The 17,574-nt window shown below is 33.7% G+C and overlaps 1 long non-coding RNA gene across 1 annotated transcript; it reads left to right on the top strand.

Moving 5' to 3' along the window:
- The first annotated feature begins 13,784 nt into the window (after window positions 1–13,784).
- Window positions 13,785–15,760, top strand: LOC128195648 (uncharacterized). Its single transcript, XR_008247435.1, has 3 exons — window positions 13,785–14,024; window positions 14,401–15,439; window positions 15,701–15,760. It is a non-coding gene; the product is annotated as an uncharacterized LOC128195648 (long non-coding RNA).
- Window positions 15,761–17,574: the final 1,814 nt, after the last annotated feature.

The following is a 17,574-nucleotide window of genomic DNA, read 5'->3' as shown; positions in this document are numbered from 1 at the left end:
TGCTAATATTTATAGCATAAAATGAGCACTCGCGTTTCTTAACAGGTTATAATCTTATCAAGAAATTTACATCTTTCCCGTAACCTTGTCACATGAATTTTAACATGTGATTATGTATAATAATGATTTACATTTATAAAAGCCAACACCGGTCATAAATCATGATATTATGACATAATAAATTGTTTTTTATTTGATTATTTAGGTTTAAACTTAAATAATCACGAAGAATCTCAAACTATTCCTTTTGCTTAAAACGGTCATCCAAAATTTTGTAAATTCATAACAATTAACTAATTTCCGTTAAACGAAGTCAAATATTAATAACGTTGGAGATTTGAGATAAAAAATGAGACTTTCTATATATTAGTTGTTTAATAATGAATATAGAAAGTAGAGAACTTTTTATGTCTACTGTATCTTTGTTTATTCCAAAACTTATTATAAAAAGTCTTTTTAACTCATGAAAAAGTTTTATGGCATTAGTGTAATTTTAACCTTAACATTTATTAGTTATGGTGGTAATTGGAGAAGTTAATATAATTTAATGTTTATGGTATTGAAGCTTAAGGTAACATTTTCTTTGGGTATGCCTTACCTAATAAAGCAAAATGTATAAATAATTTCTTGTTTTTATTTATAAGAATTAATTAAAAAAATTTCAATAATTGAGATCGTTAATAGTAATAAATTTATATTAATGATTTTTTCAAATTAATCACAGTATTAACTCTCTCTTTTTTTCACTTTTAATTATTTGTCGTAACACAATCTATCTCTTTTTTAATAAAGAGTGTTTAATCTAAAATTAATTATTATAATGAAAATGAGTATTATAAAGACAAAAATATCACTTTTAGTTTGAATCTTATAAATAGCAAAGAGTATAATTATTTATATATATTTTTCCTAAATAATTCTACAAACAATTTTGAGTATTAGTTTTAATTTATGTATTTAAATAAATCTGAACAAATATAATTCACCAATCAAAACCGAACCTTATTTATTTTTAGAAGTGTAGGTTATAACCTTCTTTTTGGGGAAGGAGTAATTATTAACACTTTTGGAAGCCTAAGAGCTTAATTAGTTATAATTGAGATTTTTTTTAACTGAGTCTAATACGATTTCGAGAAAAAATTAAAATTATATCTTTTAACACATCATGAAAAAATGCAGAATATTATATTGCTAAATTATTTCTTTTCACTAGTACAAAAACATATTTTTAAGTCTCTCTATTTAAGTATGTTTTTGAAATAATAAATTTAATAAATATAACATTTTGGTAAATAAGAATTCATATTTTAAATTTGATAATATTATAACATATTTCAATTTTGATTGTAAGCCTATTGTAATACAAACAAATTTAAATTTTGCATTTGTTGAGCTTTTTGATAGACTTAAATTAATAAGTCTATTAAAAATTGAAAAGACTTTAATTGTTAGTCTTTTATCAGACTTAAATTCTTTAACCTAACACTAGTGCAAAATTGACTTTCAAACTTGCACAATACGCTTCGGTTTATATAAAATCGAAGCCTATCAAAAAGTGGTGTCATTTTTGTAATTTCGGATACGTGAAACCGAGGCGTATAAGGTGAATTTTTTTTTTATTTAGTGAACATATTAGGCATCGGGTGCTGGCATAACCGAGGCGTATAAGCGATTTATGCTTGGGTTATTGTTGGAACCGAGGTGTATAAGTGCTCTACCAGGACAAAACCCCTTAACTTTCATTCTCTCTTCCTTGTTCAGAATCGCAAAACACCATCTTCTCCCCTTGCATCCTTCAATAGCAAAACCCTTTTCTTCTTCTTCCTCGCATTGTTAGGGTTTTTCGTCGGGCAAGAAGCATTTTCCCTCGCCATTCATTGCCGCCACCGTTCTTGTTCTTTGTCTTCGTCGTGCGATGTTCATTGCCGCCACCACGGGTTGCCACTATCACGCCTTGCGTGTCCCGCCATTGCCACCACCTACGCGTCCTTCATTGTCGCCACCACGCGTTGCCGCTGTCGCGCCATTGCCGCCATCTGCGTGCCATTCATTGTCGCCACCGCTGTTCGTCGCCGCCGCTGCCCGGTCATGCTCCCAGGTTCGTCTTTACATCAATGAAGATGCTTATTACATCAATGATAATCTCTAACATTCTTATGATTAAAGAGCCTAGCAGTCTAAATATCATCAAACATGCCCCAATCCTTAGTTATTTTCTAGAATTTCAAAATAAAAGAGTGTTTTGGTAGTAAAATCCTTTATCCTTGATATGGATATAGATAGAAAAATGATGAGAAACACTTGAGCCATGTGGAAAAGATACTGTGAAAAGAGAAGAAGGGATATAGTGAGAAAATGAGAACTATGATGTGAATCACACATGGCAGTGACTAATAGACACAAACACTCTTCTCTGCTTGTATTTTGATTCACTATGTATTCATAGTGTTTCTCTTGCGTCTGAAAAGCTTTGTCAAATTTGGTATTACCTTCTTTCTCTTCTTGATGCTAAAAGGACTGATAAGCCGAACTACAGGAGAAGCATTCTTTTATTAGATATTTATAAATAAGACTTTTTCCTCTTAATAATAAGAAATTGAGAAATTAGAAGATTCAGTGTATAGATCCCTTTATTTTGGAAAGTAGTGTCTGTCAAAACATAGTGTGTTATTATGTTATCCCTTTGTTCTTATCTCCTCCATTCAATTCACCTCATTTCCACCGATGAAGCTCTTAACATGTGTCATGAAAATACCACACAAAACGTGTTGAGTTGCTAATTCTCCATTTCTGATGACTCATGCTAAGCATGTTCCTTTCTTCCACCGCGTGTCACACTCTTTCTTCTTCGTTTCCCTTCTCTCTATTCCTTCTTATACAAGGATGTTTATATATTACATACACATATATGAGCACATGCTTTGCAAGTGGTGATCATTGGATTTTTGTTACCTCACTTTTAATGTATATAATAAAGATTCTTTGATAGATTGTAGGAGCAGAAAATCCAGTTTTAATGTCTGTAGCTGAGCAGATTTTTAGTGCTGGTGGGAAGAGGATGAGACCAACTCTGGTGTTCTTGGTGGCAAGGGCAACTGCAGAGCTGCTTGGCTTGAAGTAAGCACACAACTCTCTCTCTATCTCTCTCTCTCTCTCTCTCTCTCTCACACACACACACACACTCACAAGTCCACACGTACACACAAAGGCATAACCACACGTTCTTTGTCTCATCTAGTACATCATCATTTATCAAACTTGCAGTTATGCTTCTTCGTATCCAGGACATAATCTTTTTTTCTCCACAACCATGTTTTCTTTTGTATATACATGTGATGAAAACTTTCCTTCACCAAACATGTAGTTATTCTCTTAACCCCTTCTAAATAAGCCAAGCCAGCACCAGCTCCATGATTGTTCTGTGTGTGAGCAGATGTGCTATATTGTGCTTTCAATTTCATTCACTTCTTGTTGTAATATGGAGAAGCACAACCTGATGGACGAACGCCCAAGGAGAGGTCGACGACGCGACGCGGACTCCTTCGAAGCTTCCTCCAGATGTGAACGCAGCGGAGAAAAACAAAAAAAACTCGAAGAAGAACAAGAAAAATAGAGGGTTAAATTCGATAGAAACCCTAGAAATGGAAGGAAACCCAATATTAACCGATTAATCGGTTCAAAATGAAGATTGAACGGTGGAAAATGGATTGAATCGGGAAACAAGGTTTGATCGGTGGAAATTGTGAAAAATATTGTTTCAATCGGTGAAATCGAAGGAAACCTAAGGAAGAGGTGTTTTACTCGAAAAATAGAGAGGAAGCAGAGATCTGGAGATGAGATGAATGAAGCTAGGGTTTGTAGCGAGATTACCTTAAGGTGCAAGTTGGGGTTGAAACGAGAAATGGAATCTCGCGAGGCTTCGATAGGCAGGGGACGCGAAGGAGTATGGTTTTGTGAAGAGAAATGTGTTGCGCAAATGAAGAATCCTCTCTGATGCGCGAGAGATTCAATGCAAATGAAGGAGATGGCAATGAAAGGAAGGTGTGGCGAGGCTTTGCGCGAGAGAAAGGAAGACGAGGGCTAAGGAGCGCGGACGAGCAGATTGAAATAACGGTGATGATGTGTGATGAGAGAGAAACACGGTGGAAAGGAAGTGAAAGTGAGAGAGGTGCTTGGAAGGTGGCTAGAGGGAGTCTTTGGACTCTCTAGCCTGACTTTCAAGAGAGAATTGTTTCTATTTCATAAAACTTAATTCTCATTAATTTCAAAAGTTCCAATACAATAGAGAAGCTGGGTATTTATAGTAACCCATGCTCCTTAAGAGCTAAACTATAAAAGGTAAAAATACAAAAAGAGGACTACGTCAAGTACGATTCCATCATACCCTCCCTCTTAAAAAAAGATTTGTCCTCAAATCTGGCAATCGCCTTATGAAGAAGCTCCACACAATCTTTGGGAGCATGGCCATCTTGGAGTGGCCTTATTCTTTTAGATCTAGTTTTCTTCCTCCTGGATCAAACACGAATCTGCAATACACATCAAATATATCTTCGGTTAATATCAATCCAAGAAAGAATTTTTCTTTAAAAACAAGAGAATAAGAACTTCTAATACTTTGATTAGTAATCTTTGAAAATTTTAGAAGTCCAAATTCAATTTTATCTTGAGTTAATTGTTTTCTTAAAGATAACAATAACTCAAGATTTGAATTGTCATATTTTGAAAATGTTTTCATGACAATTGGTTTGAAAGAGAAGTCAAAAATTGAAAAGTAATCAATTATTGAAAAAGAAGTAAAGATTTGGAAACCTTCCCTTTTAGGTTCCACAGTCTTTGAAAGAATAGGATTTGTCATCAATAACAATTTCTCCTTTTCTTTCTTCTCTCTTTCTTGCCTTTCTCTCTTTTCTTCTTTTCTCTCTTCTTCTCTTCTTAATTCCTCTCTTCTTCTCTCTTCTCTTTTCTCTATTTGTTCTCTCTCTCTCTCTTCTCTTCTTCTTTCCTTTCTTCCTTTTCTTTTCTCTTAATCTCTCTTTCTCTTTTCTTATCCTTGATCTCCTTAAATCTTGCCCCAAATTCTAATTCTCTACGAAGAAACCCATGATCATTTAAACTCTCAAGAAATAATTTTCCATCATTAATGCAATCCCTAATTAGTTCTAGGTTTCTTTTAATGCTTGAAGGCACAAACTTTCTTCTCATGCAAGCTTTTAAATCATGCCAATCACGTATGGAGGACTTTCTACCTTTCCTAACATGATATTGTCTTTCATTCCACCACTCTCTTGCATGCTCTTCTAACTTAGAGAGATATATACTAAGAACATAATATTCACTCTCTTCACAAAACCAAGGATTTATTTTATCAATTTCTTTTTCCCAAGCTAGGTATGTTAATGCACCTATGTCTTTACCAAAGGATGGAAGATTCCTAGCTTGTTTAAACATTTCGTCAACATTATCTAACCTAGAAGACCTATATGAACCATAAGAAGACATCTTTGTTTTTAAAAATTTTCTTAATCTAAAGGGTTCAAAACTTTCACTTAGACAAATCCCAGGTAAGAGAGGTGAGCTAAAGAGCTGCTTAAGTACCAAGTCTTGCCTTGCCAGAAGTGTCTTAGGCTACTAACTAATTACCCCTTAAACTAAAATCACCTTTAAAAACAAAATACACCACTCAAACAATCACAAACAATTAAACACTAAAAGACTAGACTCTTCGAACTCTAGTGTGAAAAGGCTTAGAGTTTAATCCCTTTTAGCCTAATCAACCCTAAACGTGAACACAAAATCAAAGAAACAAAAAAACACTAAAGAAACCAGCAGACTCTAATGACCCCTACGAGTTACACAAATCAAGTTAATATTAAATTCTACTCCTATGGTGAAGCTTGTAGCTTTGGCTAACAAGACACATTCACCTATCTAACTATGCTAAAATTAAAGCAAGTTAAAGTTGCCAAGAGTTTGAAAGAGCACCAAGGACTCTTCCAAAGCACTTGGACTTTATAAAAGGCCTTTTTACAAACAAAAAATGAAATTAAAAGAAAGCTAGCCTATCAACCTATTACACATCAAATGGAACAAAAAAATACAAAACATGCCCGCTGCCACGGTCCTGTTCCACTTCATTCAGCTTTGTTGTTCCACTTTGTGCTTCTGCTATCAATTCTCTTGGTCTTTCCTGATCAGTTTCCTACAAAGTAAATGCAGAGCTACAATCAAAATTTTCTTAGCTAGAACAAATTGCACAATGAAAACACATAACAGTAAGAACTTCCCTTTTATTCTCTGGCCTTCACGTGTGCACTTGTTGATCCTGGCAGCTAATAAAATTGCTTTTGCTCTCAAATGACAAACTGCAATCAAATATTCACACTCAATTCAGCAGAGCAACCATCAATGCTATCAATTTCCAGCTAAGACAGAAACAATTAAGCAATCCAGAGGCAACAAAATTAAACAACTCCCCTAATTAAATGGTTGGTCTATCTTGCTGTAAACTCTATTGAGATTCTGCTGCTGCTTAAAATTCTTGACTCCAAATGTTTATCAACTCTGCACACAACACTCCTAGTCTGCACTTTATCCCTGCACTGATTTAGTTCAAATCTGCACACTGAAATTACACCAATTCCAGCAAAATACACATAAACATGGATATTAAACCATATGCAAATGGGTGTAATTCAAAGCTGAAACCAAGCTGATTAAACAATCATTCCAAATTAATCAAAACCTGATCAAACCAATGGACAAAGAGTGATATGATGTAATGCAGAAAATTCAGCTAACATTAAACAATGAACTTAAACATAATGGAAATCTGCACAAATAAATCTCAGCTGTTTAAGCTCTCAAATCATTTCATTGAAATTCTGATATGCACACATAGGCCAATGTACTCAATTTTCATCAGATTCAAATATATGAAGTTCAAACCTTAGTCCAACTAATTAGACAACCACCACAAGCTAATCAAATCAATGGAGAAAGATTAACATGATGCAATGCAGAAATTGGCAGTTAAAATAATGTTGATGCACTTCCAGAAATGCTCATAAAACAATCAGCACATTATTTGAAAATCCTATGCATCTACCAAGTTCCCATAGGTCTTATCAAATCAGAATCAACATTCAACATGCCCAATTAAACCATGAAATCACAATTCATTTTCAAAACAGTGAATACATCATGAATTCAGCAAACAATTTATAAGCCAAAATGAATGCAATGTCAGTTTAAGCAAATCACAACTGCTCCAATCTAATTGATCCAATTTCTTTTCCTGCACAATGAACAATCACAAAACAGTTAGATTAACAATGAATTCTCTATTTCAAAGTGCCAAGGAATTAGGCCAAGTCAGCCTCACTAAACTCACTACACTCAGGCTTCTCTTTTGAAATTTAAAGCACATAAATGAAAAGGTTTGGAAGGGAGATTCTCCCTTGGCAGTACAAAGCTGGAAAGTCTTTCAGACCACCACCACCTAAGATGCTACCAAGCACACAAACCTTCTTTCAAATTCCAGAAACCAAAGTATAAAAGCTTCTCATTTCAGAAAAGGCTAGGCTAAACAGAGTAATGGACAATACAGGACAACCACCAACAATGTAAGCCAGATAATGAAACTGACAGCAAAGTAGAGAAACTGACTCAAGATAAACTCTAGATCAGATTATGAAAGCAACAAAAACTTCAATTAGGAACAGCAGATCAGAGTTTACACGTGCACTGAGACAAAACCAGAACATTCAACAATGACAAGCAAGAAACAAAGCTATTTAAGAAGAAGGCACAAAAACTGAACCTACCAAAGGATCTAGAACAGATTCATAAAACAAGAAAATCACAGCAAGTTGAATCATACATGACCAAACAGATTTGCAACTGAAATAGAATAATGCATTGCCAATTGCTCTAAAATGTTCACTCCAATCCAATTATATGATGAACCAGAAAAAGGAGAGAAACATTAAGAGTGAAACTGTGTTGTGAATTGCACTTGCCACTTGACTCTTTATGTGGTTCAATCAATACTTCTTTTCTAATTGCTTTTTCTTTTTCAAATCACAAGAACTCATGCTTTTATACTTTCACTTTCTTTTGCTACAATTCACAACATATAATTTGACTCTATTTCAATTCAACTTCACAAGATATGAGTCATGATAGAAACAAATGATTCAACTAAAAAAAAATATCCAAAGGAAAACAAGAGGCTAATCACTCTCAGCCACAATTATAGTTTCAATATCACTGGTTTAGGCTTCCTTGAGTGAACAAAAATTTATTCTCAATTGCAGAATTGATAGCAAAGTGAAAACAGTGAATGCACACTATAGATCACAAACTCAGAAGTTCAAACTAAATTCAATCACTGTTGTAAACAGTTTTAATGCAATTCTACAAATTCATATACCTCAATAGATGCCAACGAAACAAAGACAATACTGGAAAAATTTGAATCAGAACTTGGCAAAGAATTTAAAACCAAGTATGAATGACTCACAAACTTTGCAAAGAAAAACCAGTTCGGTGTAGCTGGCCAAAATAGAGACTGATGCTGCTGTGAGTATCTTGCACCCAAGCTCAATGCAACATTTCATATCTTAATTGGTGTGCATTTGCTATCCACAAGCAGATTCAACTTTCAGCTCACAGAATTTCAAAAGTGCAATACAATTACATGTAATGGACAACATCAAAAACTCAAGACAGCTTCAGATAAATGAAATGACATTAAAACTGCTGTTGAAGTCTGTCATCAAGCTCATTCAATTGAATGTCACTGCTTATGATGATGGACAGATCTTACTCAAAGCAAAAACTCAATTGAATCACAGTTAAACTCAGATTTAATTGACAATTAAAACAAACCACAAGACTAGAACATGACAGAATAAGATTCAGAAAATAAAAGACTCAAACAAATACTTACACCGAATTAAAATGATCAAAACACTGACTCAAGGCTCAGAACAAGTCATAACACTCATGATAATGAAGGAAAATGATGAACAACTCTGAAATTGAACGAAACAAAACACAAAGAATCCCAACGAGACAAAACAAACAGAGGATGACATAAAACAGAAACGCGAATCATAATCAAAATTAACAAAATATGAATCGGCCAAGACCGAATCGAAACAACTCAACTCGGACTCAAGCAAAAACAACGGGAAAACAGAGAAAAAAATATTGAAGACAGAGAACGCGAGACAACTTACCTCTGAAGCGTGCTCGAACCTGAGCTCTGAATACCACTTGATGGACGAACGCCCGAGGAGAGGTCGACGACGCGACGCAGACTCCTTCGAAGCTTCCTCCAGATGTGAACGCAGCGGAGAAAAACAAAAAAAACTCGAAGAAGAACAAGAAAAATAGAGGGTTAAATTCGATAGAAACCCTAGAAATGGAAGGAAACCCAATATTAACCGATTAATCGGTTCAAAATGAAGATTGAACGGTGGAAAATGGATTGAATCGGGAAACAAGGTTTGATCGGTGGAAATTGTGAAAAATATTGTTTCAATCGGTGAAATCGAAGGAAACCTAAGGAAGAGGTGTTTTACTCGAAAAATAGAGAGGAAGCAGAGATCTGGAGATGAGATGAATGAAGCTAGGGTTTGTAGCGAGATTACCTTAAGGTGCAAGTTGGGGTTGAAACGAGAAATGGAATCTCGCGAGGCTTCGATAGGCAGGGGACGCGAAGGAGTATGGTTTTGTGAAGAGAAATGTGTTGCGCAAATGAAGAATCCTCTCTGATGCGCGAGAGATTCAATGCAAATGAAGGAGATGGCAATGAAAGGAAGGTGTGGCGAGGCTTTACGCGAGAGAAAGGAAGACGAGGGCTAAGGAGCGCGGACGAGCAGATTGAAATAACGGTGATGATGTGTGATGAGAGAGAAGCACGGTGGAAAGGAAGTGAAAGTGAGAGAGGTGCTTGGAAGGTGGCTAGAGGGAGTCTTTGGACTCTCTAGCCTGACTTTCAAGAGAGAATTGTTTCTATTTCAGAAAACTTAATTCTCATTAATTTCAAAAGTTCCAATACAATAGAGAAGCTGGGTATTTATAGTAACCCATGCTCCTTAAGAGCTAAAGTATAAAAGGTAAAAATACAAAAAGAGGACTACGTCAAGTACGATTCCATCACAACCATTACAAGTGGAGGCACAACCGTTATAGGGAGAAGCATAACCGTTATAGGGAGGCACAACCACACCAAAGTTGGTCTTACAGCTCATGAATATAAAGAGGCTTACCATATCTCATGTCAAAAGCCACCTTCAGGTTACTCTATTCTCCACAACCACAAACAAAGTTATGGGTTTCTCTTTCTTATTTAATTTATCTATTTTGAAATGATAAAACAATTTCCTGATAAAGAATGCAACTCCTTCATAATTTATTGTTCGTGTTAAAGTTTCAAAATGGTTGTGTATTGATGACAGATGTACAGGAGCATGAAGCAGGAGCAGATGAGTGAAGGTATATAATTGTACTATGCATTAGTTACTTATGAGCAAGTTCTCGTGTCACAGATGTATGCATCATGTATAAGGAAGATATAGATAGGTGTAGACTACTGTAAACACTCGGCAAGTGTACCGAATCGTATCAAGTAATAATAAAATGGTAAGACCAAGTATCGTTTCCCAAAGGACTCACGGCCTAAATAGTTATGTGATTTGTTGATTAAATTGGACTTGTAAACGAAATCTTGTAGGGTTAGATGCAAATACTGAAAAATAAATATGAATGCATGTGTTGATCAATTGGATCGAAAGAAGCAAAAGTGATTGATGTAACATATAGAATGATGATGTTGTTGGGGTTTCCGATTCATCCTATCCACTCTCATGTATTCAAGAATTCATCTTTCTTCATTAATGTTAATGCCACTTTCTAATTTACCTTAAACCCGATGTCTCGGTGAAGAAAGCCTACTCCTAATCACTAGTTTACATGTCTTGTCTCCCTAGCAATTATTCATGCATTACATTCGCACAGAAACTTAAAGGCAACCAATCCTCCTATCCATATGTCTAGGCAATATTGCTCTTGGAAGAATTTCTGCAGTTCTAGATTTACTTATATGTGTCCATACAAATAACATCAATGATCATGCAACTGAATGAGTTAAACAAAGCATGCATAGAGTATAAAAGAAAAACCCTAACAATTAATGAAAGAAAGCATATAGAATATAGAACCAATTCAATACATGAGAGTTTCAAAGGATTACATCGGTTCCCCAACAACAATGAAGGTTTAGTTCACCATAGACATGGTGAAACTAGATGAAAAACAATGAAAGAATGAAAGATAGAACCCTAGAATTTGAAGAAAGGAGCTTCCGAATCCAAAATCCTCCTCCAAGGGGTGAAGAAAGTGTGATTTTGCCTCTTTCTGTCCAAAGATACTAACCTTAATTCGGCTAAAACCTTATATAGTTTCCTAAAGATTACAGAAAATAAGCCCAAGCCCAAATAAATGGCGCTCAACGGCACTTTTTCCGCTCAGCGGTAAGTACGGGTCTTCAGAATTAACGCTCAACTGCAGTTTTGGCCCTCAACGGTGACTGCGGGTCTTCAGAATGCCGCTCAGTGGTAAAGTGGCACTGAGCGGTGACTACGACTCTTCTTTTAAGCACTTCCTTTCTTGAGTCCAGCTCCTTACTACTTCAACTTCTTTCATCTAATTCATCTAAATTCCTACAAAAACAAGGAAAACTAAGCATAAAACCCATCTGATAGGCTGTCGTTGAAGCTATCAAATTAATACTTCTTTTCAGGCAACTTCAGTATTGCCAAGTAGTATTCAAGAAAGTAGATAGGGCTAAAGTAACCCTGAGTCGTCTCCCAACGAACACGGAATTGCTTTTGAATATCTGTGACTCTTACGAATGTTATGCAATGCTTATGAATAAAAGTAATGGTTGAAGAGTGTTTAAAGAATAAATAAGAAACTTAAAAACAATTATGATGAAATAGGCTAATTCCACTGCTTTTCCAAGATAGATTCATCATCGGTTATTCACAGATAATTGTTCAATTGATTATTATTTAAGTTTCAAATTAATTAAAGTACATTCTTAATTAATTTGAGGGCGATCATGCACTTAACCAAAGTAAATTCTCAATCAAATGCAAAACCTTACTAGATTATTCACAATAAATTCAACCAAAGTACATTCTAAATCAAATTCTATTGTGTTTAATCATGCTATTCTTAAATCTCCTAACCAAATTAAAAGCTAATCAATCAAAGTAAATTCTCAATTGATTATAGTTGAAATTATTACTAATCAATCAAAGTACATTCTCAATTGATAGTAAAAACCATTTAATCATATGAAAGTTCCTAAATTAAATCAAAGTAGATTCTCAATTAAACCTAGAAACCCTAGAACTCATATAATCAATATGCATGTAGATTCAAACACATTATGATGAAAAAGTCTTTGCTTTTAACAAGATAGAGAGATGAAAGACATGGAGAAAGAACAACTTAAATCAATAATCAAAATAAACAATTGCATTAACTCAATCTAACCTTAGAATCCATAATGGAATTACAGCAGAATAGCCCTAGATGCTTAGCTCTCCATGAATGGAGTTGAATACAAGATGAAAGAAAAGTGAGAGGAGTATGAGAGAATGAATGAATGAAGTGAAGTCCCCTTTTCTGCCTCCCTTGAGTCTCTTTATATAGGCTTGATTGGGCTTGGACTCTGAATAGTTTGTTGATAAGATATTTTCTGTTGATATATTATATCTTTCAAATATTCATTAGATTAAATCAGTTTTAAAGAATATTTGATAGATATTAACTCAATTATCTTATATCCTATATTTTCCAAATAACTAAAAGATTTAGATAATGATAAAATTATTTGGAAGATATTTTCTGTTGATATTCCCAAATTAAATTCAACAACTGAATTTTATCTTTTAGATTTTCTGACTTTCCAAAATTGCACAAATACCCTGAAATTTCCTCTATTTTCACTTTAGCCCCTTCAGAATTCTCCAAAATTGCACAAAAACCCCTATTTGACCAACTTTTACCAGCTTTGACTGAGGAAGGGCGCGACCAATGAGAACTTGCCACGTGGCAACCCTCTTTCTCACCCAATTAGGATTTCAAATAAAATCTTATTTTGGCCTTAATTTGCAATTTGGACCAATAAAGTTTCAATTTTAGCTGCACAGATAAATATTAGAACATCCAAGAATAATTTATGCAACTAAAAATCACTTTTTAAGTCTCTTTTTATTCCCAAACCCAAAAATTCCAATCATCACAAATGCTCTTTAAATCAATCATTCAAGCACATGAATTTCATCAAAAATTTAATTTTAAAGCATAAATGTGGGCATAAATATGCACTCATCACACCTCCACACTTATCCTTTTGCACTCCTGGGAAAAATTGATTAATTCCAAGACTTTGTTTTGAGTCATTTTATTCTATATTTGCATTTGGATCAAAAGAATGAACAACACCGGACATAAATCAATCATTTAGGCAAGGACATGCAAATGAAATCACTCTATTTTTCACTACAAGAAAATTATGTTTTATATACGGATTATTACATACAGATTTTAATCCGTATGTATTAAACATTTTACATACAGATATTATATACAAATTTTTAATTAATTAATAATTAAAAAAACTTTAGAAAAAGCTCTGATCTTCTTCTAACTTCTTCTAACTTTGAAAAAAAAACCTAACTACAACTCTCCAAAATGAGTCCCTTACTCACTCACTGACCCTTCCTTTCTTCCTTCATTTCGGATAAAAAAAAACCCACAAATCCTTTCTTCTCCCTTTTTCTCAGTAGAAGAAACCCTCAGATGGTTTTGTTTCCTCATCTCACACCCTTACTTCTTTCTTCTTCCTTCCATCCTTGTAGCCACGCGTTCTTCCTTTGCCACGTCTTCATTCAGACCGCATCATCAGGCACGTTCATTTTCTTCTCGAGAGCTCACCATCAACGGTAAGTTTTCTTTCTCTTCACAGATTCATTATCTTATTTCATATTTCTTTCCTTCCTCAGCCTATTTAACAACAAAATTCCTCTTCCACCGATTATCTTCATCTCCTTCTAGGGTTTCGTCATCCTTTCACCATTTTCTTGAAGTTTCACCGATTAAATCCTCTTTTACTCCGTTTAAAAGCTTTTCCTCTGATTGAAAATTCTTTTCCACCGTTCAATCTCGTTTTGAACTGATTAATCGGTTCATTTTAAGTTTCCTCCCTTTCTTGGGTTCCTTTAGTCCAGATTAGGGTTCCTACTCTATTTAGGGTTTCTGTGAGTCCTATCTCTGATTCGGTTCGTTCTCCTTCAAATTCTCTCTTCTATTTTTGCCTAGGGTTGGTGCAAAGGTTATCGCCATTAGGTCTTGGTATAATCTTTCTTGATCTCTAATTCCTCGTTATTTTGCTGCGTTTCATTCTCGAAGAAGCTTCAAGGTCCTTTAAATCAGCTCGCGTCGCGCATTCAGGCCTCTTCCTTGGAGCCTCTTCCATCAGGTGGTATTCAGAGCTCTGATTCTTTCACGCAATTCAAAAGCTAAGTATCTCTCTCCTTTGTGTCGTGTTTTCATTTGATTCATTATTGTGTTGACACTGTTTCGCATCTCTGTTTTGATGTTTTTCTCTAATTCATGTAAGGTTGAATTTGTATTGGCATGTTTTGTCTTAATTCTGAGTATTATATGTTAATTCTGCTCATAAACTGTTTGTTTAAATGTCTAAGAGAGCTAATATGATATTGTTCATTCTTGATAACTTACTACTCTTCATATTAAAATGCGCTCTCTGTATCCTCACGCCAAAGGCATACTGTGGCATATTGTTAGGGCTCAAAGAGAAAGGCATCAACGTTGCAATCGCTGCTCGCTCACCAACTGCTGACATAGCAACAATTTTCCTTAACAAATTGGGCTTCTCGCCGTTGATCAATCTTTTTCATTTTTCTTTGTAATGGAGGTTTCTTTTTGTCATGTTAATACAGGGTTTGATCACAAATAATGAAAGGCATTAGAGGAGCCATTTGTGTATGAAGAGGATAATTATAGTGGTGTTGCATGTTTGAATGTGATAGCAAAACGAATTGTTACAGTTTTTGCTTCTTTAAGAGGATAATTATAGCGGTAATACTAGGATTAGACATCCTTTTTTCTAATTCTGAATGTTTTTTTTTTCTTTTGGAATGATGGAATTTTGACAATGAAGTATATTTTATAGGTATGTATTTTTAATGTATGTTAATTATGATGCAGGGGCTAGTTTTTTAAACATTATAGTTTGTTCTGTCATCCAACATGATTTGATTTTTATCTCTGCAGTCATGTCGGTATCCAGGTGGAAGATAATATATCTATTCTATGCTTAGATTTATGATGAATGGTATAAGTAAAGATATCTTTGATTTCTTCTATTTGTTTTTAGAGGCGGCTTGGTTTCTACTATTTAACCATTTAACCTATTTAGATTACTTAGTGTGTTTATAAAGAAATTTACTTATTGTGTTTCAGTTCAATCATTTCTATAAGAATAAGAATCAATTAAAAAGAAAAAAGGCTTTATCATTTTTCTGTTAACTGTTCTAACTATATAGTATTTGTAATTTGTCTATTAATGCGGGTGCTTCATGCAACAATGATGAAGCGGTTTGAGATTGCAGAGCTGGTGGAGAATTTGAATGCATCAAATAGTCAAGTAAATTTCTTTTTGGTAATATTTTACATTCCAACATTTTATATGTACCAATATCTACACATTTATATTGTAATTAATTTATTAATTTGATTTATGTTACTAGTTTGATTTTGAACCCTGTAAGTTATACATATTATACTATTTGCCAAAGAAATTAATTTTAATGTTTGAATACTAAATTAGAAATTAATGTGATTAAATAATTGATTAATTATTGATCAAATGTTATTACATTATTTGTTAGCTCTAAAAATATAAATAATGTGAAGATGCAATATTAGAAAATATTTTAGTTATGACAAAAGCTTTGGACTTAGTCAAAGTTGTTTTGATTTTGATTATGGTGAAGAAAGTCCGTATAGTTGATTGTCTATGTAGACCTACATAATTATCATACTATAATATTACAAATCGTTTTCTTATATATTAGTAGTAAATGTTTAAATTTTACTTTATTACGTTCACTAAAAAAAACTTACAGATTGTATGACTTTTTGTTTCTAGATTGACAGTTTGATGTATCAGCCTCGACATCTTCGTTGCCTCCTATTAGTGGTGATGATATTTACACGGTGAGATAGACTCATTAAAAGAACTTTTCAGAACTTATACCACTGAATCGACTCACCGAGGCTTTGGAGAAGTTTATATCTCATCTATATCATCTATTGTTTTTTTTTTTGCAGAAATCAAGGAAGTCTTGGTTTCAATTTCAGTCTTCTTAGAAGCACTTCTTTCAGTAATTCTTTTCTGCATCTGAATCATCATATCCTCCTTTCTCTTTCTATTTTCCCCCTTCTATAATGTCTTTTCTGAAGAATATCAAGGTTCCTTCTTTCATGAAGCAAACAAACCTAAAGATGAGCATGACAAGATATTCATAGTACATGGAGTCTCTAGAAGCAAAAGAGAAGCAAGTGATACTTTTGTAGTCTTAGCTGAACTAAAAAAATTTACTACTGTCTAGTATGATATTTATCATTGTAAATGGTTTTGACATAGTGCCAACTTAGATTTAGATTGATAAGTTTGTTTATTATGAGTATATATTAAAATTGTGGTTGTTGAATAGATAACACATTATAATAGATTTATTAATGTAATTATTTAAGAGTTTGTTACTGAAAAAGAGTTGTAATTATTTATAAAAGATAATTCTTACTATTTGAAAATTTGGCAATTATATTTGATATTTATCAACTATATAGAACTTTTAATTATTGAGTAATAAAAAGTTACATACGGATTTTTTTTTTGTATATAATTACATATGAATTTTATATACGGATTTTTCCATATGTAAATTATATACGGATTTTTCCGTATATAATTATATACGAATTTTTCCGTATGTAAATTAGCTACACCTTTTTTATATACGAATTTTTGATCGTATATAATCTGTATGTAATATCATGTTATATACGGATTTTGGACATTATATACGGATTTTGGTTGTATGTAATTGGAATTTTTCTTGTAGTGTTTCACACATGAGTTAACCTTTTTGAATTCCCAAGAAAATCAAATATGAAAGACAACACTCAAGTCAACATGTATCTATTTCTCTCATATTCTCTCAAGTGTTTTTGGCTTGTGTTTACACTCAAAATACCCATGAAAGTAGAAACCCTTGATATTAAGCAAGATTCTAACATTCACATACTTCAGAAAACATGCAATTATTGATCATGAGGGCTTTTTAAGGTTTTATTGAGGCCAAGGCAAAGGTAGGGAATTTTCTTGGAATTTCTGAGTTTTTGAAATTGATATAGAAAGAGTAATGATACTTGATTTCAAAAACAAATATATTTCTTTCTCTT

The sequence above is a fragment of the Vigna angularis genome, chromosome 2 (genome assembly GCF_016808095.1).
Source record: "Vigna angularis cultivar LongXiaoDou No.4 chromosome 2, ASM1680809v1, whole genome shotgun sequence".
NCBI classification, from domain to species: Eukaryota; Viridiplantae; Streptophyta; class Magnoliopsida; order Fabales; family Fabaceae; genus Vigna; species Vigna angularis.
Note: the sequence above shows the minus strand (reverse complement) of the source record. Positions and strands in the feature narration are given on the sequence as shown.